The sequence below is a fragment of the Eumetopias jubatus genome, unplaced genomic scaffold (genome assembly GCF_037043125.1).
Source record: "Eumetopias jubatus isolate StellerSeaLion01/CBP00866 unplaced genomic scaffold, mEumJub1_p1.0 scaffold_2, whole genome shotgun sequence".
NCBI lineage: Eukaryota > Metazoa > Chordata > Mammalia > Carnivora > Otariidae > Eumetopias > Eumetopias jubatus.
The window spans coordinates 139,642,003-139,667,065 of NW_028274808.1; the positions used below are offsets into that span (position 1 = coordinate 139,642,003).

Genomic DNA, 25,063 nt, shown 5'->3' on the forward strand with positions numbered 1-25,063 from the left:
TAAATCCCCAAAATTAAAAATGCTAAAGTGGGGATTCAATTAAGAATTTAGTGGTGACTTTTAATGGGTGGTATCTTCCAGTAAGTATCTCAGTCAGTCTAAAGAGTGATACTGCAGAACAAGGGAAGGTCCCTCTGAGGAACTATCTTGCCTCCTAGAGAAAATCAAGGCAAGATAACAGTTCTATTTGGGGTTGTCAGGGTGCAGGGCAGAAATATTGTTAGGTAAGCGAATGGCCCTCTCACTTGATGAGGATGATAGCAAACACAGCCAGTCTTAGCTTGGTAGGAAATGAAATAGCTAAGTCCTGAAATGTGGCTGTGAGTTCTGAGTGACAGAAACAGGAAGGAGGAGTGAGCAGGACCCCAGTCTATACTGCATTCGGCCTGTTAGGAAACCACATGATGGGGCCTGTAATAAACTCCATCTCTGCTCTTGCCTTGACATTCTGCTTTTGGAATCTTGAACCACCTTGGGTTTTCATCTAATGAACGGATTGTCTGATCCTGAAAGATGATTATCCACCCAAATACAAGGTTCTGGATGGCAGGGGTCTGGTCTGTTTTGGACCTAGCTGTGTACTGTGAGCACCTGGAGCATAGCAGGTGCTCACTGAATACTTGTTGAATGAATGAACCCAGAGCCCAATAATTTGAGAATAGCCTGAGAAATATTTGGGGCTTCTTTGCTCTTCACCTAAACTGTGGTGACCAAAAGTAAAAGAAAAAGAAAAGAAGCAGAAGAGGTCATCGGTCATTTGCCAAGGCAATGGAGTTATTTTGTTCGTATTCAGTTTATATTTGTGGCTTCCTTGCAGAAAAGATGCCATAAGATGACAAAGGAATAATCATGTGTTTTTGTTGTGTGCACCAGTGTCTGTGTATTTGGTCATTCATATTGATGTAGGTGTGTCAAATCATGTAAATACAGCCATCTCTGTGCTTGAATTTAGTTAACCCTTCATCAGTCCTCCTGAAATGAAAAACATCCTTAATTCTCCTGATTTAGCAGTAGTTATTTAGAATCATGAGAAACAAGGTTGACTCATTAATGAAACAGCCCATCCCCGCTAATAATGCGGCTCAGTGATAATAAGAGAAAGGTAATCTGGGATGGTTGGTCACTCCTCCCCTCCAGAAATCTCATGACATCTAAACTGGGAGTTGGTGGCCAGGCAAACAAATTCAAAGTACCTTCCAGCAGAAACCTCAAAATACTTGTTTGAGATGGTTTCGGCTAGAAGACACAAATCCAGATCAAACTCTGAAGCCACAGAAATACTGAAATAGCAGGAACAGAGATGTAGTCATTACAGGAAGCTCAGGAAGGTTCAAAGGAGGTTAAAAAAAGAAAAAGAAAGAAGAGGCAAAGCTGCAGCAAGAGAAGCTGGTGGCATTGCCCATCCCTCCTGGAAATGATGATATCCTCTGAAGAGGAAAGGGGAAGGATTTAGAGGTGCAAAACAAGCAGCTCAGACAGGGACAAAACAGGAAACAGGAGTGCTGACGAAACCCAACAGTAAATCAGGAAGAGAGCAAGGTCTCCAAGCCACAGAGCTGTTAAAGACACCGGAAAAGGACAAAATAAAAGTAGTGGGGGACTCAGAGTCAACAGTGGATTAAAAAACACATTTACAAACAGATAAAGAAGTCTTGATTTTCCCATCAAGAAGACCTAGAAATAGGCTTAGTCCTATTATAAGTCATTTGGGGATGTTCTCTTGTATTCGATTTACATCGGATTGAATATCGCTTGAAATAAATGGACCTGCAAATTTAGGGGAACTCTTGTTGTTGGTATCCAGGACATCTCATACTGCTGTCGGTTAATAGTAATAGATAACATTTCGTATATTGCCCACAATATGGGTAATATTATTACTCACAAATCATAGAAAGTATGCACTGTTACTACCCTCAGTTTGTGCTATTTGTGCTACAACCACCTTCAAAGATGGAGTCTTTGAGGTTGTATGATTTGCTAAAGGTCGAGGGGCCAGTCCAGAATAGTCTCAAGACACATGAACAAACAAAGGAAGGAAAAAGGAGTCTAGAGATAATAAGTTCTAGAATGTTAGAACACTAAAGCCAGCTAGGAAAATATAGATGACAGAGTTCAGTTCTCTCACTAGGGTGAGTAACTTACTGACCGACCTCTAGTTCAGAGTCTTGCTAAAACTCTCTTAACAAGTCAGTGACAAAATCTTTTCACCAGACAGGGGATGACCAGCAGTTATGTTTCTTATATTTATTTCATAGTATCCTGGGGCGTCCAGGTGGCTCAGTTGGTTGAGCATCTGCCTTCGGCTCAGGTCATGATCTTGGGGTCCTGGGATCGAGCCCCTCATCGGGCTCCCTGCTCAGCGGGGAGTCTGCTTCTTCCTCTCCCTCTACCCACCCCACCCCCTTGTGAGCACACACTCTCTCAAATAAATAAAGTAAAATCTTAAAAAAAATAATGTCACAATATTTGGGGGCAATTACTGTGTTAATGATCAAATGCAACTATTATTGTTATTTGTAAAATAACAACAGTTTGGTGTGGTTAAGTGTTTTCTCCAAGGTCACATAACATGCTAGATTTTTCAAATTTCTCTAAACCTTATTTCATTCAGGAATTATACTATTGCCAGCAAGGCTCAAATTGGATTGAATTTAAGTTTATGTCACATAGTGATAATTGCTTTTAAAGAAATGAAAACTTTGCTTCAGAATCCAGAACTTATGTTTCCCATTTGGCTGCCATCCCAGTATGTGGTACACAGAGGACACTTCCTCAAACGATCAGGACTGTGTTAGATGCTCCACTGCTCTTTCAGAACCCAGCTGGTTTGCCATGCTCCTTGGGTTAGGAAATGGGCCCCTCAGGCACAGTTGCTCAGTTATTTAAGGTCTTAAGAAGGCCGATTATAAATAAACAGAAAGGTCCACAAACACACATATGGATAAGGTCAACACAAAACCCCAAGGGGATTTCACTCGGGGTACAATCATGTGGCTGGGAATTTGGGGACAGATGTAGAGAGATGCACATGCTGCAGCCACAGCGGGAGGACATGCTTCTGTGCTGAAAACAATTCAGAGGTATCTTGTTTTATGCTGATGTTCAAGTCAATGCACTTTTTAGTAAGTGCTCTGAGCTAAGGCAGTTAAAGGAACGGGAACTGGCAGCTTAGTTCCACATAGGGTGTGTGCCTAGGTGAGGCTTCTAAGATTTTCTTTGATTTGGATCAATGGGGCTCAAATATAATCATGTGATAAAACACCTGAAAGTCATGTTGCTTTTTAACATGAAATACAAATACTTAAGTTATATGAGAAAAACAAACATATAACCTTGGATTGAGTAAGATATATTGTGTCCTGTTATAAGAGAAAGACAATATTATTAAAACCAAAGGAATATGAAACATTTATGGAGGAAAGATAAAACTGAGGAAATTGTATCTCTTCACTTACCATTTTTTTTTTTAATATTTTGCATGGAAGGGACTGCTGGTTGCCCCTCTCACATCCAATTTCCCTTCCTCTTTAACAGAACCCCAATTTTTAGCTGGGCGCAGAGTCCCTCTGTGAGAAATTACATTTCCCATCCTCCCTTGTGGCTAAGTCTGGCCACATGACTATTTTCTGCGGAAGGTATGAAAGCATAATTCCTAGCTGGAAAAGTCCGGAAAGGCTGCTTAAAGGGATTCAGCTCAGCGGAAAGGGTTTTTTCTGTTTTTCTGTCTTCTTTTGGCCTCCAATGGAGATGTGATAACTGGAGCTTTAACAGTTGTTAAAGCCCTGAGATGGCCTGAATAATAAAAGCCACCTGATGGAGAAAACCAATATGATAGCCTGCAAGGCCATGACTAGATGGTCTTTCGCCTTCAGGCTTGCTTTAGGCACTGGTAGTGCACCTTTCTTTCTCTGTGCAGCAAAACCCAATCCTAACTGATAAACTTGCAAGAAAAAAATCCCCACCGCCAGTACTAATATTGAAGTTTAGAGCTTGAACACCTAAAACTACTGAGTAGAATACAAGAGTATAGTTTGAACCACAGGTTTGGTTGTTATCTGTGTGCTTTCTTAGAAAAACCATAGAGATAATTATTTAAACTAACTTCTATTTTTAGTTTTGAAAGTCCTGCTTTTGAAAAAAAAAAAAAAAGAAAAGGGCGCCTGGGTGGCTCAGTTGGTTAAGGGACTGCCTTTGGCTCAGGTCATGATCCCGGAGTCCCGGGATCGAGTCCTGCATCGGGCTCCCTGCTCAGCGGGGAGTCTGCTTCTCCCTCTGACCCTCCCCCCTCTCATGCTCTCTCTCTATCTCTCATTCTCTCTCTCAAATAAATAAATAAAATCTTAAAAAAAATAAAGAAAGAAAGAAAGAAAGAAAGAAAAAGAAAAAGAAAAATGGCACCAGATCTCATTAGTTTCTAGATCTCTCTCACTAATATCCAGCAATGGTGTAAGTTTCATCCTAGTCAAAGTATCTATTTTCCACATAGTTTTGCAATGCTTTAAGTTCGTAAAGCGTACCCACATAATTAACTCATATGATTCTCATAATAGATCCATGAAGTAAGCAAGACAAACATAATTAGTTCCATTTTTACCACTGGATTCTCCTCTTCACTACTGCATCACTTTGAGGTAGATGAGACTATCATTATGCCTAACACACCTGACATGCTCACATCATCTGACCCAATGCCTTAAAAACAAGTTGGCATTTAATAAGCACTTGCTGGATGCCTGGATGGGTGACTGAATAAGGACACTGAGGCCCAGAGAGGTGACAGGAGGTATCAGGGTCACAACACTGGAATTAAAGTTAGGGTTTCCTCACGCCTATTCTATTTCCCATTACAGTATGTTGCCTCTCCTTAGACATTCAGTCTCCAATTTGCTGAGCTGCCCATTTGGATATGCTGTCAGTGAAAGGCGGTGTTCAGATGGTCATCAATGGTGGACTTCAGCTGATGCCCCAGCACAATATTGCACATACCACAAAAGAGTTTGCTTTCACTGGCAGCTCTCCCAATCTTCACATATTAATGCTGTGCCAACAGCCATTGTCCTTGACAAGTGACTGGCCTGGCAACATAGGATTCCCTCAAACAAAGTCCTTCACATGGATAGCCGGCAAGGAGTTCTACTTCTAGCCTGACACCCTCACACAGCTAGAGTATTTGTTTCACTTGGAAAAATGTTCCAGGAGGCTTTGTATAGTGCTGGTTGTTATGGTTTAACTTGAGGGCTTAAAGATTTGAACTAGGAAACACAAGCGCCACAGTGGACCTGAACATTCAGAACATTTTCTTTCCTCTTAGAGAGCTGAGAAATGAGTAAGAGCCAGATAGACCTGAAATCATCACCCTGTTCACTCCCAGGTATGTGTCTAAAGTAAATGTACATTGTTTTACAGATCACTGGAGAATCTTAAATGATTTCTCCTAAGTCATCAAAGTAGTCAAGATAATAGCTATAGATTCTAAGTCCTAAATTAGTCGGGGAGCTAGTGAGAAGAAATTCTCGGCCTGCCATTTACAACCTGTGTGACTCTGGTGAACTTATTCTCTCTGAACCTCAGTTTTAATGTATTTATAATGGAAATTCTACTCTTCCACTCCCAGAGCTGTTGAAGGTTTAAACAAGATACCATAAAGTGCCCAGCAAGTTGGAAGCCACTCGGTTCCTTTGTTTTTATTCCTTCCTGCTTTTGATACTGGGTCCATTTCAGAAACCCTTGCCACATTCGTGACCAAACAGAAACGCTGAGAAATCCAATATAATCTTTATTAAAACCTGGTTTGCTTTAGCATACACAGGTTTAGAACTTTGCATAAAACAGACAATATACAAAAATACCTAAGAATATCTAGAAGACAGTTGGCCTCGTTTGCTTGACCTGCAGTAATTCTGATTCTTTTGTGTATTTTTGGCCCGGATTCTAGAATAAGAATCAGAATGTCCAGTGGAGACATGTTGGTGCCTCCCACGTTCTCATGCTGCTGACCCAGAACTCCTTACCTATGCTTTTTCATAGTTTACTTTTACTTTATTCAGCAAGTAGTTTTGAAGTGCCAGTTATGTGTCAGTCACTAATAGAGGTGCTGAGAACATAGCAACGAACAAAACAGACAAAAGTTTTCTCTGTCTGTGGGGGAAGACAGACAATAAACCCAATAAACATGCTCTATTGGTGATGGAGAAAAATCAGGTAGGAAAGGAGCTATGGAGTGTTGGGGCAGGGGTTGGCATTATAGCCAGGAAATGTTGTGTAGGAAGACCTGAAGGAGAAATCTGGGAGGAAGATAGAAGGCCATGAGAAGTACAGTGACCCTGAGGAAGGAAAGTGCTGGGCATGTTCCAAGAACAGCAAGAAGGCCGGTGTGGCTGCAGCAGAGAGAACAAAGGAGAAAACAGTAGGACATAAAGTAAGATGAGTGAGGAGGCAGGAGGGGGCGGATCGTGTCTGGGCGTTATAGAGACTTTGTCTTTTACTCTAAGTGAAATAGAAGCCTTTGCTGGGGTTGAGCAGGGAGGTCACATGATCTGACTTATGTTTTAATAGGACCATTCTGACTATTGTACTGAGAAATAGGCTGAAAAGCAATGAGACCAGTAAGGAGATTATTGCAGTAATCCCGTGAGAAAGGAGGCAAATATTTGCTATTGGATTGGATGTGGTGTGTGAGAGACAGAGAAAAAGAACCCCAGGGTTTTTTGGCATGAGAAAGTAGAAGGTGGTGTTGTCATTAACTTAGGTGCAGGAGACTACAGGAAAAACAGGCGCAGGAAAGATCAGCAGTTTGGTATTAGACATACTAAGTTTGAGATGCTTATTAGACATCCAAACAGAGTTGTCATGTAAGCAACTAGATTTCCAGTCAGAGCATAGGGTAGAAATTTGAACTAGAGACATTAATTTGGGTGTTGACAACCTATACATGATATTTAAAGAAGAGAAGACAGATATGGATGTGTAGAGACAGGCAGGTAGTAAGATCAGTAAATAGAGAATTTAATCCCATGGCTCAGAGAACCCGCTCCTTCAAATCATTTGGATGTGAGGTGCCAGGGAAGAAGAGGGAACCACTGAGTTGAGTAGCTTTAAAATCCTTCAAGTGAAAAAGGTGATCAGCTATGGGAGAACACTGGCTAGACTGGGGTCTTGGGTAGGGTGTGACAAAGCTCAAGGGACCACAGGTAAAATGTACAAAATGAGACTACTGAGTAAGAGCATGGAATCCCTGACTCACCCATGGAGTGATTCAGAGAGATCTGCTGGAGGTGCAGACTTCATAATATATTGCTCATACAGCATGGTTTATCTGTTTATAACTAAAAGAAAAATATTAGAGAGGTGACTGGGTGGCTCAGTTGGTTGAACGTCCAACTCTTGGTTTCGGCTCAGGTTGTAATCTCCTGGGTCGTGAGATAGAGCCACATGGGGCTCCGCACTCAGCGGGGAGTCTGCTTGAAGATTCTCTCCCTCTGCCTCTCCCCCCACTCATGTGCGCTCTCCCTCTAAAATAAATAAGTTTAAAAAAAATTCGAGCCCACTCTTTGACTAATTCTACTTCTTGACATGAATTCTAAGGAAATACATTAATTATAATAAAATATTTATATGTACAGATATTTATCACAGTGTTATTTATAAAAATAAAAAATCCTGGAAGCAATATAAGTGCCCCAAGAAGTGGAATGTTTAAATAAATTGCCATCTATACCTGTAGAATATAATATTGTACAGCCATTAGAAACAATGTTTATAATAATACTTAATAACATGGGAAAGGACTATAGTACAATGTTAGATGAAAATTAACATAAAACCATGTATGTATCATGTGATCCTAATTTTATACATTCGTGCGTGCAGAGAACACAGAATGAAAATAAATACACTCAATACTTGTCAGTGGTGGACTTGTGGTTTTTTCCTATGCTATATATTTCTGATTTTCCAAATATTCCATCAGGAGTAGATATGATTTTTATAATCATATTTTTAAAATTTTTAAATGTTAAGTGAAGATTAAAACAAATTTCTGAGTTGGCCCCAGTCCTCCTTGGGTTGCTCTGTTGGTCATTTCAGTTATAGACTCCATGAGGCCTCCTAAATATTTGGTACCCTGTTCCTAGAACAAGTGGTCAAACATAAGTCATCAGAAAAAAAGGCCCCAGGATGTTGAATACTAGCTGAGCTGGTAGAAGACTTGTGACACGGCTGTGATGGATCCAGGTGTGATATCCTCTGGAGCACTGGTACCTTTCATCCGACTGGAGTTTTACCACTGGAGCTGGCAGTGGGCCCTTATTGCTTCTGGGTACCTAAAACTCATCCTTTGTGCCAGACTATTGTTCACTTATACTCTGAATTCTTCATAGCAGAGTCATTTCCTGTTGAGATCTCTTCAACTTTTCCTCTTTGACCCAGGACTGACTGAAAATTTTCTCTGCTCTACAGGGCATGAAAGATTCTTCACAAAAGTAAGCCATTTAGGGATATGTTAGTCTGTCATGGAAGAAAGGCAAAATGACTGAGAGCTACTTTCATCCATCTGACCTGGGAACGAACAAGAGTAATCACAGGTGGGGCTGCTACCCTAAATCAGTGAGCACATAGCCTTTTCTGGTTTGGTGAATCCACCCAGGTTTTTCCCTCGGAGTCTGGCTTTAATATTTTTCTGCCTCTTTAAGATTGGGAAACCACCCAGGCCTCCCAGCTCTTGGCAAGCAATGGATTGACTTCATGTTGTTACTCAGCACTTTGTTTCTTATTGAAATGCCAGGCTCTGCACAACCGGTTTGTAAAGGCTGAAGATCCTCTGGGCGTGCCCAGAAACATAGCAGCCTCAGGAGGAGAGAACTAAAAAGGACAGAGCGAGAACAGGAGAAAGGCTTTACAGCTCTGAGCAGCTTGAATCAAGCCGATGTCAACAGCCTAGACTCTCGTTAACTCCTTAGAGCCTCTTCTCTCTCTTCTCTTGGTTGCAGTCCCACCTGCTCTTCTGAGAGCACTCTACTGCTGCCTTCCCCCGCCTAATTTAATCTGTTCTTCTGTGTTTCTTAGAACACTTTTGTTTATTTACTTTTTTGGTCTTATCTACTAGTCTTTCCGGTATCATACTTACTTCGGTGTGCTTTATGCATGTATATTTCCCTGCTGGATTATAAGTGTCCTGGACCATTAGAGTGACCCAGTTTAGTTTCCCTCCCTCTTCCTTAGCACAATGCCTTGCACTTGATTAAATAAAGACTGGAGAATGCTGAGTCATGCACAACTCCTACCTTCCTTGGGTGGACCTCAGTTACTCCTGGGTTTGTCATAGCTTCAGCGAAGGCAGTTATCTCCCAGGGTTGCTATGGCGTATAGGAATCTCAACCTTCATTGGCCGGAGTGTCTATCTTTAAATGATAATGAAATAACATGCACTTTAATAGTTCATATACTAACACGGTAAAGGTACTGAAAAGATAGAACCCTGTGGAATGAAAGAAGCAAATTCTTGAAGTATTAATTTCTTTAAAAGAAAATAAATATGCATGTCTAGGGGATTAATTAAACTATTATTGTGGGTAGATAAAATGGGATGTGATGAATTAAAAAGATAGTGTATTTCTACATTATCATGAAAGAGTTTCCAAATGCCTTGTGGGGTTTTAAAAAAATGTCTAAAGTAGTATGTTTATTGTGATCCTTTTTTTCGGTAAAAACAAAGCAAAACAAAAAATAACTTCTATGTAAAAGTATGTGTAAACACACCTGGAAAAAATTGTTTAGAAAAATAATTTGGGAAATTCCATCTCCCATAGCTAGTGTCCATAACAAGAACTGGATGTAGCATAATTTCCTAATTGTGGAACATAATTTATATGAACCACTCTTAGTAATAACTAGAACTGATCAGAACTAGCATCATCAGAATAGAGAAAAAGCTGCTGCTTACCCTAGCTATTTCAGATGGAGCTGCAAACAGAAGTGCACAGCAGAAGTGGTCGGACTTCAGAGGGTTCTGACTATGTGGGGTAAAGGGCAAGGAAGGAAGAGTTTGTGTTTGTTATTGTAGTTCTTGATCTGCCATTTTTCTTAAAGCTGCAATAACCAAATACACCTGCAGCTATGAAGACATTTATTATTGAAATTACTATAGAAAAAAAAGCCTATTCTACTGTGAGTCTACAACTTTCTGTTCCCATTAAAATGTTTTTTAAATCTTGGTTTTAAGTTTACATGTGATTTACTTTTGACAGGAGATACAGTCATAAAGGACAAAACCTAAAAGTACCTAGTAGTATTTCTGTAATGAAAATTTTCTCTCCCATTCCTCCTCCCCAGCCACCCCTCTCCAGCCTCGCTCCGTGTTATCTGTTTGTGGTTTTTGATAATTTGAGATTTCTTAGAAAATACACCTATTTGGCAAATGTTGAATAATTATATACTAAAATATAAAATAACTGTACATGGGATTATAGGAAGTATTTATTGCTTTATAGTTTTCAATATAACATTTTTCCCATTAAATAAAAAATTTAATTTCCAAAACCGTTTTGTCAAACTCTGACAGACCTCCTGTCCGTATTGTCAATTTTTTTTTTTTTTTAAATAACACCATTTCTCTTCCCCGGGCCTCGGTCTTGGTCAACAGTACAGCCAATACCTTGTGGACATAAAAACCACATCTGATGGGGCACCTGGGTGGCTCAGTTGGTTAAGCGACTGCCTTCGGCTCAGGTCACGATCCTGGAGTCCCGGGATCGAGTCCCACATCGGGCTCCCTGCTCAGCGGGGAGTCTGCTTCTCCCTCTGCCCCTCCCCCTCTCATGTGCAGGCACGTGCGCTCTCTCTCTCTCTCTCTCTCTCATTCTCTCAAATAAATGAATAAAATCTTAAAAAAAAACACATCTAAGTCACATTCTGAAATAAAATTTCTCAAATTTCCACTGGGGTTTCTAATATTATTTGATGCATGCTAATTAAATCAAAATAACTAATTAATATCTAATATGCTTGATCCACTGAAGATGTTTAAAGTAACAGCAATGAAAACAATAATAACTTCTTAAGAGACATTGCCCTCGCTGGGATGGGTAGGAAAAGGTCATATTTATTTTTTTAAATGAGATTTTAAAAAAATCTTGATAACTGGAAGTGGGATGCAAGGTAAATGGCCACATTTAAGTTTTATAAATATGAATTTTAAGCTACTTTTATTATGCCTGGAGTCAAGTGTTCATCCAGGCCTGCTCCAAGGGTGAGAATTTGGGCAACAGATCATTTATCCATAAATATAACTGATCTTCTTTGGAGCAGACTACCTTAGATCTGGAAACGGTCAGCTCTGGTCTTGCTGTAACACTACTCATACATTCAACCCCAAATCTTGTTGTGCTTTCTCTTCTATATTCTCTCCTCCTTCCCTTGTTCTTATCCATCTTCCTTTTGCTTCCGGTAGGAGGCTACTGTAAACTGAGGGTGGTAGAGTTGAATGGGCACAGATCTGGGACTTAGGGAGCCAGGATTCTCATCTAGTCCTCTTCTAAACCAGGTCCCTTACACAAGTCACTTCAGTATTTGGCTCCTCCCTTCCTTCAACACACATTTGCTGAGTTCCCACCATATACTAGAGGCGTTAGGAGGCAAACACGAAATCAGGTATACTTTGGGACTATGCCCCTGGCCCCTCCACCTGTCCCTACAGCAGGTGGATTTCAGGTCAACAGTGGAAGCAGTGAGTGGGTGCAAGTCTGTGGCACTCCCCACCAAGGCGGGGTGCTAAATGTGGGCACCGTGACAAAGGAGGCCCAGAGCAGAAGGCATGGAGTGTGGAAGCGAAACAATGTTGTTGGATGGGACCGGGGAGTAAAGATGACAGCAGTGATTTGGCTCGATGCTCTTGGATCATACAAGCTGTTGTGAGTGCTGCCAGGGTCAGAACACAAAGCCAGTGTGCACACAGTGTGCCTTGGGGGAGCTTGGAAGTCAAGGAGAATCCAGTGAATTTGGAACAAGTAATTTTATAAAATTAACCCTGTAGTTCTATGGAGTAGGGGGGCTCTTTCTCTCCCTAGGACCTAGCATTCCTTATGCTTTGACACTTACTGGATAAATGTATGGATGAAATAGTTTATGGAATTTAGAAGTACTGTAGGGAGCATAGCCTTGGTCAAAAATTGAGAGATTGGTAATAAAGAGCTAAGCATTTTAGCTCATAAAATAATAATGACATCTAAAATGTTGTGACGGGTAGGGTGTTCTTAACAACACTTTTACTTATCCAGAGGGTTCACTGTGAGCCTGGATGGTGCAAAGCATTGGAGGGGTGGAGGGCAGCCCTGTCCCAGCCCCTCTCCAGGACACTGAGGAAGCGGCTCTCCCTCAGGCGTGAGGACCCGGGGAAGGAAAGCTTCAGTGCAGGCCTGTGGCTGATGAAGATGGGCACCGGGTGGGGGCAGAAAAAGTGTGAGGCTTGGAGTCAGTGATTAGAAGGTAGAGCTTCATTTTCACATGTTGTGCTTTACTTCTGGCTAAGCCAAAGATCTTCTGAGACTCTGCTTCCTTTTTTGTAAAACAAGGATTAACTGTGCCTCTCTCTACTCTGTTCTGAATTTCTTTCTTTTAGAAAATTTTCTTGGGGCGTCTGGGTGGCTCAGTCGGTTAAGCGTCTGCCTTCAGCTCAGGTCATGATCCCAGGGTCCTGGGATCGAGCCCCGCATCGGGCTCCCTGCTCAGCGGGAAGCCTGCTTCTCCCTCTCCCACTCCCCCTGCTTGTGTTCCCTCTCTTGCTGTCTCTCTCTCTGTCAAATAAATAAATAAAATCTTTAAAAAAAGAAAAGAAAAGAAAAGAAAATTTTCTTGTGTTGGGGCACCTGAGTGTCTGACTGTTGGTGTCGGTTCAAGTCATGATCTCCCAATTCTGAGATGGAGCCCTGCGTCAGGCTCTGTGAGTCTGCTTGGGATTCTCTCTCTCTCTCTCTCTCTCTCTGCCTCTGCCCCTCCTCCTGCTCACATTCCTCCCCCAATCCTCCCCTCAATAAAAAAAATAAGTATATTTTTAAAAAAAAAGAAAATTTTCTTGTGTTAGAGTTTGCTTGGATACACTGTTCTCTTAAAACACAAATATACTCTGGTAGGGCCTAGTCTTCCCATCAAGAGAAGCACAAGGTATCTTGTCACTCAAACTTGAAACAGATTTGATGCTAGGCATTACTGGAGACAGGTGGGGGGGTCTCTTCATTGGACTGCTCTGGATTGACAGGTGTTGAGAGTAAACATTCAGGAAATGACTAGTGGGCAGGTCTGAGCATACAGGTATCTAAGCAGATAACAATGCAAGGAAACTGTTCATGGCCTTCACAGACATGATCAAAAGAGAGAGCAAATCACCTGGTGGTGGTTGCAATCCAACCTTTAGCAAAGAACAAAGTCAGGGGTTTCTCCTGGCAAAGGAAAAGCTGAGGGGAGAAAGATTCCAGATCGGAAGAAAGCCAGACAGATGTGACTTTGAATCCTAGCTGTGCTCTTCTTGATGTCCCTTGTTTTTTTCATCTGTAAAATAGTAATTATATTAAACTAAAAGAATTGTTGGGAGGATTAATAGGCATATGTCAATTCCTGGCATAACGTTAAAACTCGATAGATGATAGACAATACTATTTATTACAAAGAGTCTCCTGTGAAGATTAGTAAACTCACGGCTGAAAGTGGAGAAGCCCGGAGAGGAGTCAGAGGGGAGGAGGCTGGGGTCTGAGGTCACAGTGAGATTTTTGCCAGGTGCATCAGCATGTAATGCAGATTTTTAATAGGTCATCTGAAAGGCTGGACACCCGAATGGTCAAAATGCACGCAGTCTGGCTGGGATCTGGATGGGCCAGGTAATCCTGTGGGTGAGCCTAGAAGGCTGATTTGTAGGCCCTCTTGTATCCTCAGGAAAAAAGGGGAGGAAGGGAAGCAATTTGCTGGGTCCTGAAGACAGAGTCCAGACATGACTAATTCACACCAGAAACACACTGTCAGAAAATCTTTTTTTCTAAAAAAAATCGAGTGAATGATAAATGGTTTCTTAGAAATGTCGCTCTTTGCCCCCAAACTGTTGAACCCCTACCATCAGACTCCAGTGAGGTTGAGACTCTGGTATTGCCTCCCAGAAGGGGTGATGTACACTCTTGTTTTCCCAAGACAGAAATAACTTTAAGAAAGGATAAAACTAACACAGTGTCCTTGCAAAATAAATAGATAAATAGTATAGGAAAGCACAAAGAAACTATAAAGTATATGCTTTTACATTAATATATATGCTGATACATCTTCATGTATAGGTGAAATGAACACCAGGACACCCTTAAAGCAGGACCCACACTCACTGGGCCGGGTTGAACCCCAGTAACTTTACCTACGAGATGGCGGGACACTGAGCCCCAAAGCAGGAAAGACAGGACTTGGAGTGGGGATCCCTTTGTCTCCCCACAAGCCAGAGCATTTCAGCCCCCACCTTGGAGACCTACTCTCTACCTGAGTCCCAACCACCTGAAGGTGGGTTATGCTCCTCTGGCCAGGCCACCTCTGTTAAAAGAAAGAAATCAGGGGCGCCTGGGTGGCTCAGCGGTTCAAGCGTTTGTCTTTGGCTCAGGCCATGGTCCCAGGGTCCTGGGATCGAGCCCCACTTTGGTCTCCCTGCTCAGCGGGGAGCCTGCTTCTCCCTCTCCTCCCAGCTGGTGCGCTCTCTCTCAATCTCATATAAATAAATAAAATCTTGAAAAAAAGTAAAAAATCATTTTAATTTTCATTCATTTGATTACCGGTGAAGTAAAACTTTTTGTGAATTAATCATCTCCACTAATGTGAATTGTTTACTTTACTCTTATGTTATCCTTTAAAAAATTATTTAACTAATAGGTTGCTTGCCTTTTTCCTTATGGATTTATAAAAGGGTTTTATGTAATAAGATATTAAATCTTTGTCATCTATTTTACTCTTCCTCTGGTTTGTCATCTGTCTTTTCATTTACGCTATTCTTTCTCACACAGGAATTTTATGTTTTTACTTTTATCTCCTTTTCAGTCAATATTTCCACTCTTTGCATGCCCTACAGAATCAAATAGAAGATCCTAAATGTTCAAAATCATGATGCTGGAAATAAAAGGATGGCCAAGGATACAAGGATCTAAATATAACCATCAGATGAGTGGAACAGACAACAGGGATTTTGTAGGCTTTTGTAGCTTCATAAATTCACCAAAGTCCTAAGAACACGCACTCTGGGCTTAGATGAGCTGTTTGAATCCTGGTTCTGTCAGGGTTCTGGGAACCCTGGGAAAACTGGGAAATTTTCTTAACTGTGTCTTTATGTCCTCACCTGTTAAGTGTAGGATTTTTGTGTAGTGTGTAGGAATATTGTGAAGTTTATGGCTACTGTAAACTATCAAGAACGGTTAATTATTCTTGATACCTGAGAGTTTTTAGGGCCTGGCTTACTGAAGAAGTGGGACTAGAACTCGTCCCAGGATGGGCATGAACGAGACTAGACTAGAGAGGGGAGAAAATTTGAACCCAGGGGCCCCGAGGATCTCAACCTTGTGTGGAACAAGGTTGAGATCCTCAGGACTGGGTGCTCTGATGAATGCTGCAGAGTCACCTGGAGGAGTAGCCCTCAAGGGGGGCCGTGGAGGACATGTAAGAGGGACAGAAAGCAACAATTAGGGAAAGAAAACAAAGGAAAGATGAGCTGGAAAAAAGAAAGAACTCATCAGAATCTCCTGTAGGATGGGCTATTTTAAATAAAAAGAAGAAACTGGATGAAGGTGTCTCAGCCATTGCATAAAAGGAAAGCATGAAATTCAAGCCACAATTAAAAATTTAAAAAAAGAAAGAAAGAAAAAGAAAAAGCTGCCAACAATTGGTACTGAAATCAAACTGAAGACGAAATGTGCCCCAGCGCCATCTAAATGGCTAACATGGAAATGACCAGTAGTAACAAGTACTGGAACAAAAGGACTTGCTGCTGGTAGGAGTGTAAATGGGGACAGATCCTCTGGACAACTGTTTAACAGGGTCTGCTCTAGCTGAACATACACACAACCTGGCACCCCGCAGCTCCACCAAACATAAACACATGGATTTGGTCACCAACAGACATACGTGTTACTAACAGCACGAATCATAAAAGTCCCCAACTGGGAACTACCCAAAAGCCCCTCCATTGAGGTTGGATAGACACACCATGTCTGTCCTCCCAGTGGGAGACAATGCAGCAATGAGGATGCAGAAGTCACGACCACACGAATGAATCTCACAAAACTGAATGAAAGTAATGGACACAAAAGAGTGCTCACGTGTGATTCCGTGTGATTCCATTTATACACAGGTCAAAAACAGGCACCACTAATTTGGGTGTTAGATGTTGTCTTAGTTGGTTCAGGCTGCTATAACAGAACACCACTGACTGGGCGGATGAAGCAACAAACACTTATTTCCTATGGCTCTGGAGGCTGGGGAGTCCAAGATTAGGGGACCCAGCAGATTCAGTGTCTGGTGAGAACCTGCTTCCTGGTTCAGAGCCAGGATCTTCTTGCTGCGTCCTCACATCGCAGAGGGGACAAGGGAGCTCCCTGGGGTCTCCTTTATAAGGGCATTCATTCCAATCAATTCCAAAGGGCCTACATCCAAATACCATCACACTGGGGACTAGATTTTCAACATATGAATTTGGAGAAGGACATAAACATTCAGTCCATAGCAGAAGTCAAGATATGGTTATTTTTGAAGGGTTGTTCTGTTGACTAAAGGGGGCACGAGGCTGAGAGAGGTCTTTGGATGTGCTGGAATTGTTCAATTTCTTAATTTAGGTGATGACTGCTTATATATGTTCAACTTGTCAAAATTTATCAAAGTGTCCACTGATGGCATTTTTATGTATTTAATTCTCCATTGAAATGAGAAATATTTGCCCATATTAGAAATATTGGCCCATTAATAGAAATTATTGAAAACCCTTTGTTTACTTATAGAAGGTTTAGCTGCTTGTTGTCGGCTTTATGTTGCTATAGACACAGATCTTGATTCTCATTTTCTGTATTTATAAAGTGTGTATAATAGTACCTGTTTCACAGTAGGTAAGATAGATGGACAAGCTTTGAAAATGATGAACTTGCATACAAATGGCTAGGGGGAGAATGCCTTGTCCCCACTGCTGATGTTTTCTTGCTATTAGCACAACAGCCCTGCTCTCCCCTACCAACCCCACACTCCTGCCAAGAGGGTGAAACTGATTGGTAAGTTTGGCAAGTATAGCACATCCCTCTTCAGCCTTCCCTCTTGGAAATCCCCCTGTCCAGCACAAAAGGTTACTGAACCTTAGGGAGGTTGTGTGCATTGTCCAAATTTAGACAGATAATGAGTCACAGAATTTGCACTCAGGTCTCTGACTACCAAGATCATCCTTTTAACCATTTCATTATATTGGCTGCCTAATAAATACTATATTAGCATAAAATGAATGCTGAGTTGTATGGTGCAGCTAAGAACACAATAGGAATTCAGGGAAGGGACTCTTCTCTACTGTCTGTGAACGGGGAGGCAGGTTCCCACCAGACGCCGAATCCGTAGTTCAGGAGGACTACACAAAAGACTATAGGGGGTCGACACCTGCTGAATTCTCTCTGCGTAAACTCCAGGGGCCAATAAAGCTGAATTAGCACTGACTTCTTTCCAGGCCACACGAGAAGAGGGGTCTGTTTTTGGCCAAAAGGCCAGCAGAGTTTAACCTCAGTGCCACTTGGCAGGGCCCCAGCGCTCACCTGGTTTCTTCCTTGGTTCAGTTGCATTTTGTCTTGTACCTTTGTTTTATTTTATTTTATTTTATTTTTTTATGTTATGTTAATCACCATACATTACATCATTAGTTTTTGATGTAGTGTCCCATGATTCATTGTTTGCGTATAACACCCAATGCTCCATTCAGTACATGCCCTCTTTAATACCCATCACCAGGCTAACCCATCCCCCCAGCTCCCTCCCCTCTACAACCCTCAGTTTGTTTCTCAGAGTCCATAGTCTCTCATGGTTCATCTCCCCCTCCAATCTCCCCCATTCGTTTGTTGGTGTTTGCCTCTGAATTCTGGGATTTACCTCATGCGCCATTCTAAGGGATGAGATGAGACAGGAAGCCTATTTTCAAGCACTTGACACCTGAGACTATGCAAAGAGTATGTGAACAGCATTTCACAAAGGAAGATGATTTATTTTTATTGAGGTATCGTTTATATTCGAGAAACAACATTGATCTTAAATGTTCAGTTGGAGGGTTTCGACAGCTTTATACATCCATGAAACCACTACCCAAAACAAGATATGGAACACTTTTGTCGCCCCAGAAACATACTGTATGATTTTGTGTGTATGTGTGTCTGTGTTTGGCTTTCTTCACTCAACATACTATTTTTGAGATTCATCCGTGTTGTTGCATTTATCAGTAGTACGTTTCTTTTTATTGTCGAGAAGTAATCCGTTGTATGGATGTACCACAATCTGCTCATCCATTCTCCTGTTGGTGGACAGTTAGGTTATGTATAGCTTTTGGCTTTTATGACTAAAGCTGCTATGAACATTTTATGAAAGTCTGTGTTAGCATAGGTTTTCATCGCCCTTTGGTAAATGCCGAGGAATGGAACACTTAGGTGACAGGGTGGATGTAGGTTTATCATTGTAAGGGACTGCCAAATAATTCTCCAAAGGGTTGAGCCATTTTATATTCATACCATCAGTATTGCCGTGCATCTCGAAGGAAAGTTGTGTACAAAGCCAAACTATGATGACATCTTAGTAAAGAACATCACAGTGCCTAGGGTGGGAAAGATTCCGTGGGAATCATTTGGAAGGAGGAAAAAACAGCCAACAGAGGAGAGTGGATTGGCACTCACAAATAGTATTCACCAGGAAGCCAGCCCAAGGGGACCACGTGGGCAGCAGGCTCCATAGCTACCCATCAAGGCTGTGTTCTCAGCTGATGACATTCAGTCCACATGCCAAACCCTCTGTCCATGATCCAAGCAATCTGGGCAACTTATTGTTTTTCCTCAAGTTGTGCCTCATTGAAATTCTTTTTGGAGTGTCCCTTTCAGTCACAAGTTCTCTCTCTTGTCCGGAAGCCAAGATCGTGAAGCTTAGTATAGCAGGGCTTTCTGAATGTGTGCTGCAGGCTTCACCTCTAGCTGTAGAGTCAAAGCTCGCTAACCTGCCCCAGCTCCTGATCAGCTGCCCCCCTGGCTTCCCCAAGGCTGAGAGCAAGTTCTTGTTCATCTTTTGGCTTCCTCCCCCCAGGTTACTTTTAGCAAGATTTCAGTTTGGTTTTTTATGCTATTACATTCAAGGGAGGGCAAAGCCTTTGGCTCTGTTTTAAAATGTGCTCGTTTTAAGACAAAACTTCATTCTCTCCAAGTTTTTCTTTTAGGTTATCATGACAGAGGTCAAAAATGGTGGGGACTAGTCCCCAAAGGAATTAATCTTAACTTTCTCCAGGATCAGCCATGCCTACTCATATATTCTATGATATTGGTAAAAATTCTTGCTAAAGTAGGTGGCCAGCAGTCCTTATTCTTTAGCCAAATTCTGGAAGAGAGGGTGAGGGCTCCAAATTTGGGCACAACCAGGTTTCAACATCTATTACCCTTATTCTGTTCCTCTAATTGGCACTCACTGTAAGCGCTTGGTGATAAAAATACAAGCCCTCATTTTCTTCTTCGTCCTTCCCTTACAATGAAGGATTTGTCCCTCCTCCTTTCAAAGGCAAATTCATCCACATGTGTTCTGGATCCCACTCTGTCCTGCCTTCTCAGAGAATGTGTTCAGTTGGTTATTACCTGCAGCTGAAATGATCGTCCTTCTAAATTCAGGCTTCTCCTTCCGCAGTATACGGTTGTTGCTAGAAAGTAGCTGGCCAGCCAGAAACCATGTTCCCCAACCTCCCTTGCCTTTAGTTCTTGTCAATATAATGTGATGAGAAGTGATGTGGATTACTTCTTGACCAAGTAGCTTAAAAAGAAGGAATGGTTCTTCTCCCTTCTGCTTACTTGATAAAGGGCACAGCAAACATGGAACCCAGATACTAAAGGTGGGGGAGGGGTCCACAAGATGGCTAGAGCCTGGGTCTCTGAATCATCAGTTGGAGAGTCCCACCTGCCATTAAGAGCTTCTGTCTTAAGAACTTAATATGAGTGAGAAATTTCTACTGTGTCTGACCTATTATATATTGCTGGATCCTTTTGTCATAGTGGGTTATCGTTAATCATTACCCTAACTAGCACATTATTTTTCTTTACATCTTCCACATTTCTCTTTAGTGGAATCTATCTGCATTCAGACATAACTAAGCATCACCCATCTTACAACCAACACCACACCCCCTAAAAACCATCCTTTGACTGCGCGTGCCTGGTCAGTTTTCTCTTTACTTCTTTTCACAGACAATTGTATTAGGAAAGTTGTCTATGCAAAGTCTTCATTGCTTGCTTCCTTTTCATTCTTTACCCCAATCTATATGGCTTCTTTGCCACCCTCCTTTAAAACCGCTCTTGCTGAAGTCCTTAAGAACTGCCATGTTTCTAAATCCAGCAGACACTTTTTGGTTCTGACTGTAATTCTCAGGATTTGACCTAGGTCACTTCTGCCTTCACTACATACTATCTTCTCTTGGTTTCTTAAAAACCCATCTCTTACAGGAATGACTCACAGGCTTTTTAAATTTATCATATCCAAAACTGATCTCCAACTCCTACCCCTCCATTTTCCTTCTCAATAAATGGTAGTTCCATCCACCCAGTGGCTCATGCCAGAAACCTGAGGGTAATTTTTGGTACATCCTTCTTTCTCACCACCCATAGCCAATCAATCATCGTATCTTGCCATTTCACCTCCTTATTTTTGTCAAATGTAGCTACTCTTCATCTCCACTCTTCCCCACAACCCCTTCCATTCTCCATATATATGATTACAAACATATATCAGGTAACACCACTTTCCTTTTAAAATCCTTCAGAAAATTCCCACTGCATTTAGAATAAATTCCCTGATCCTTAATAGAGCATACAAATCCTCACATGATCTCGCCCCTGCAATGTCTTTAGACTTATCTAGCACTCACATCCCTTTGCTCATTATATTCCAGCTTTGCTCCCAAATCTTTGAAATCAGCAAGTTCTTTCCTACCTCAGAACCTCTCTAACTGCAAGAACAAAAATCAACTCAAACAGACTGAAGCAAAAAGGAAATATAGTAGCTCACATAAGTGTGAGCCCAATAAGCAGCTGACTTCAGGCATAACTTATTCCAAGAACTCAAGTTATGACTTTAATGCCCTGTTGCTTCATTTTTTAGCTCTGCTTATCTTTGATTCCTTCTTAACATGACTGTCATCATGTGGGCAAGATAGCCACTGTCAGAGATGTCTATTTGTGCAGTGAAAAATTAACCTTACCCAAAGAGAGGTGCAGACTTTTTCCTCGGCTTCTGGGAAGTAATCTCTAAGCCCTTGGTATGTCATGCTTGATAAGAGTGTCTCTGTTTACCTGGGGGCCATAGGCCAACCAGACCATAACAATATGAGTTAGGGTGGGGGGTTTGAGCAAAATCAGCAATGTGATTTAAGGTGGAGACTTTGAGTCGGGTGCCATCAGTTGACCTCTGGAGACTGAGATCAGCCCTGAGTTCAATCAATCATGCTTAGGTGATGAAGCCCCAATAAAAACTCTGGACACTGTGTGTGTGTGTGTGTGTGTGTGTGTGTGTGTGTGTGTGTGTTTACACATAGATGCCAAGAGTCATGCTATCCTAACTCCACAGGGAGAGGACAACTGAAAGCTCCAGGTTTGCTACCCTACTGGCCAATATGCTTTTTCTTTTGGCTGATTTTAATCTGCATTCTTTCCTTGTAATAAACTGTAATCATGAGTATAGCAGCTTTGAATGAGTTCTTTGAGTCCTAGTGAATTATCAGAAGTGAGGGTAGTTTGGGGAACTACCAGATTAGCAGTTGTTGTCAGAAATGAGGGTAGTCTTGAGTGGACTATGCCCCCTCTCACCATACAGTGGGCAAACTCTCACATTATTAAACATTCTTAGCTTAATAACCACAGCTAAATGGTTCTGGTTTTTTTTTTTTTTTTTTTTTTGATGTTCTATAAGAAAACAGTCCAGGGAACATCTTAGCTAGCTAGCTTGAAATGAACCAATCACCATTGCTTGGGAAGGAGAGTGCTGTGATCAGTCTCATTCAGATATCTAGTGGAATCTATCAAAACAACAGGCAATGAGTTCCCCACAGGAGAGAAGGTTTGGATTACCGAAAGAAAGGATAGGGTTGCTGGTGAACAAAAACAGTAGACTTTTAGTATGGGACTTTCCCACCAGCATTTCCCTCTGTAACACTCCTGAGTCTGATTCACCACCGCCACCCCCACCACCACTTTCTAATGACTAATCTTTCAACTGACTAATCTACTCATCATTTGGGTTTCAGATTAAATGTCACTTCAACAGAGAGGCCTCCTTCTTTCATTCCTCTCCATCGAAATGTTTTGTAGCTCTTATCAGTTTGTGATTACAGATCCATTTGTGTGATTGTTAGCTTAATATCTTAATGCTACCTTAACTCTAAGCTGTATTCCGAACCACATCTAGCCTGTTCATCACCTAGTAGGTACTCAAAAATATCTGTGGAAGGAACGAATAAGAATGAAAAAAAAATCTGTTAATGGATTACCTACATCTCAGATCTTATGCTAACTCTTCAAATGTTCCTTTTTAGTAAGATGTCAGTAAATGAATATCTGGTTAAACTTTGGACTCAGTTGTTGGAACCAATAAAAGAAACTTGCCTCAATTTTACAGTCAGGAATTCAAGAACTGCATAACCTTTAGAAGTAAAAATCATTGGGTGAATTAGCCTCATCACCATTTACTAAAACAAAACGTGTAATATTTATATGGAAATATGTCTCTTGATAAACCCAATAAAACCATGTGCTCATCTTGCATAGTGTTTTTATCTGATTTTAGCCACACAATAACCCATTGAGATAAGTAATGCAGGCAGATGTTTCTTTCATCTAACAGAGGAAAAAAAAAAAAAAAAGCCTGAGAACCAGAAAGGTAAGACGAATTACTCATGATCACATGGAAAACTTAGTGGTCAAAACAAGATTATTACTCAGCCATCCTGAAGCCTAGTCCTATACTCTTTCTACCAATCCCGATGGTGCTCATCTTCTGCCTTACTGGCAATACACACTGCTGTCCCCTACAGTTGTGGAATGTGTCAAAAGCCACGGTAATCAATGTAGTAAATTTGAATATGAATAAACTTTAGATTTTTCCCTATTTTGTGGGCATTTCTGATTTTTGGGACTTTTAGCATTCTTCATAACACTCCCTGAGTTTTATTTGGGAACTTCATCCCCATTCTCAATCCAGTGGTTCTAGTGATTTTCCCATCCCCAACCCAGAGGTACTCTGGCCAATGAGAGCCTAATATTCTTTAGGCTCTAGGTTTGGATACAGGGATGACACATGGCCCATAACAGCTTTTAAGATTCAATGAAATCTTTGCAAAGGCTCTGGGATAGGGGCAGACACTCTTTCTCAATGGGCTTGACCCTGAGACGGTATAAAGCTGGAATTTCGGCACTCATTTGCTTCCATATGGAACCGGAGGCTGAAGCCAGTCAGTGGAAGGCAGAGCCGAGAGATGAAGAAAAACTATATCCTAACAATACTTTTGAACCCTGAATTTGTGTCTAAAGCCCACATGACCCCTGGATTTTTAACTACATAATCCAAATAAATTCCTCCTCTTGAGTAAGGCGGTTTGAGTAAGATTTTCTGTCTTTATCATTCAGAAAGCTCTTAACTAAAATATCCTATAATAACGGGGGAGACCCAAGGTCCTGACAGCAGGGCCACCGGCGCCATTGCCAAGAAGAAGCTTGCAGAGGCCAAGTATAAGGAGTGAGGAATTGTCTTGGCTGAGATGTTGAAGCAGTTAGACAAGTTCAAGACCAACCTGGAGGAATTTGCCAGCAACCACAAGCCGGAGATCCAGAAAGATCCTGAGTTCTGGGTGCAGTTCCAGGACACGTGGGCCACCACTGGGGTGGATTGTCTGCCCTCTGGAAAAGGATTTTGGTCCGAGATGGTAGGTGTGGGAGCTTTCTATTGCAAGCTGGGAATCCATCCACATGATTGAAGTGTGTGTGGCCCCGAAGCACAGGAATGGAGGTCTGCTAACTCTGGAGGAACTACAGCAAGACGAATTAAAGGGAAGGGGCAGATTCGCACAGGATGTCAGCCAAGGTGAACTGATCAGGGCCATGAAGAAAGTTAAGGCACCTGGCACTGGCTTCGAGGTCATTCCCCGTGGGTGGCACCCACCGCATTCAGTCGGCTCCAGCTGAGCTCAGTGTGGGTCACCCTGTGGTGCCCCAGCTGGCAGGAAAGAATGGCTACGTGACTGTCAGTGATATCAAAGCCAGTCTTAAGTGGGAGGCCAAGCGCTAGCACACCTGCTGAAGGAAGGGCGGGCCCGGCTGGCCCTGTGGCCCCGCGGGAGGCTGGCCGCTGGCTGCCAAGCTCTTTTTGCTGCTGACCTCTCCTCTCGGTCCGTAACAGCAGAGGACCAGAGAAGCCCTCCCTGACTCTGGGGCTGCAGCAGGGGGCACGGCAGCAGGCAGGGAGAAGGTGGGGAGGAGCTGTTGGTGAATAAAACCTGAACAGCTTTTTTTTTTTTAAGAAAGAAAATAACATATCCTACAATAAGGAATTTTCATTCAGTTGTCTTCCCATGCTCTTTCTTGACAGAGAGAGGGGGAAAGTGCAGTAACAGCTATTTCCTGCAGAATGGCATTGCCTATAACAATAGATCTGGCTACAAAAAACCCCAAACAACACCCACCCCAAGAGAAAACAAATAAGAAGTCACTTTACGAGGATTTAGTTGCATGTTCCTTGTCTGAAGAGCCTTATTTGGTGCCATTGTTCTTCAGATTAGCGATGAGAGGGCACCTCCTCTCATTCCTTTGTC

General features: G+C 41.9%; 1 pseudogene; it reads left to right on the forward strand.

Moving 5' to 3' along the window:
• The first annotated feature begins 11,664 nt into the window (after nucleotides 1-11,664).
• Nucleotides 11,665-24,540, forward strand: LOC114206724 (vacuolar-sorting protein SNF8 pseudogene; annotated as a pseudogene).
• The last annotated feature ends 523 nt before the right edge of the window (nucleotides 24,541-25,063 follow it).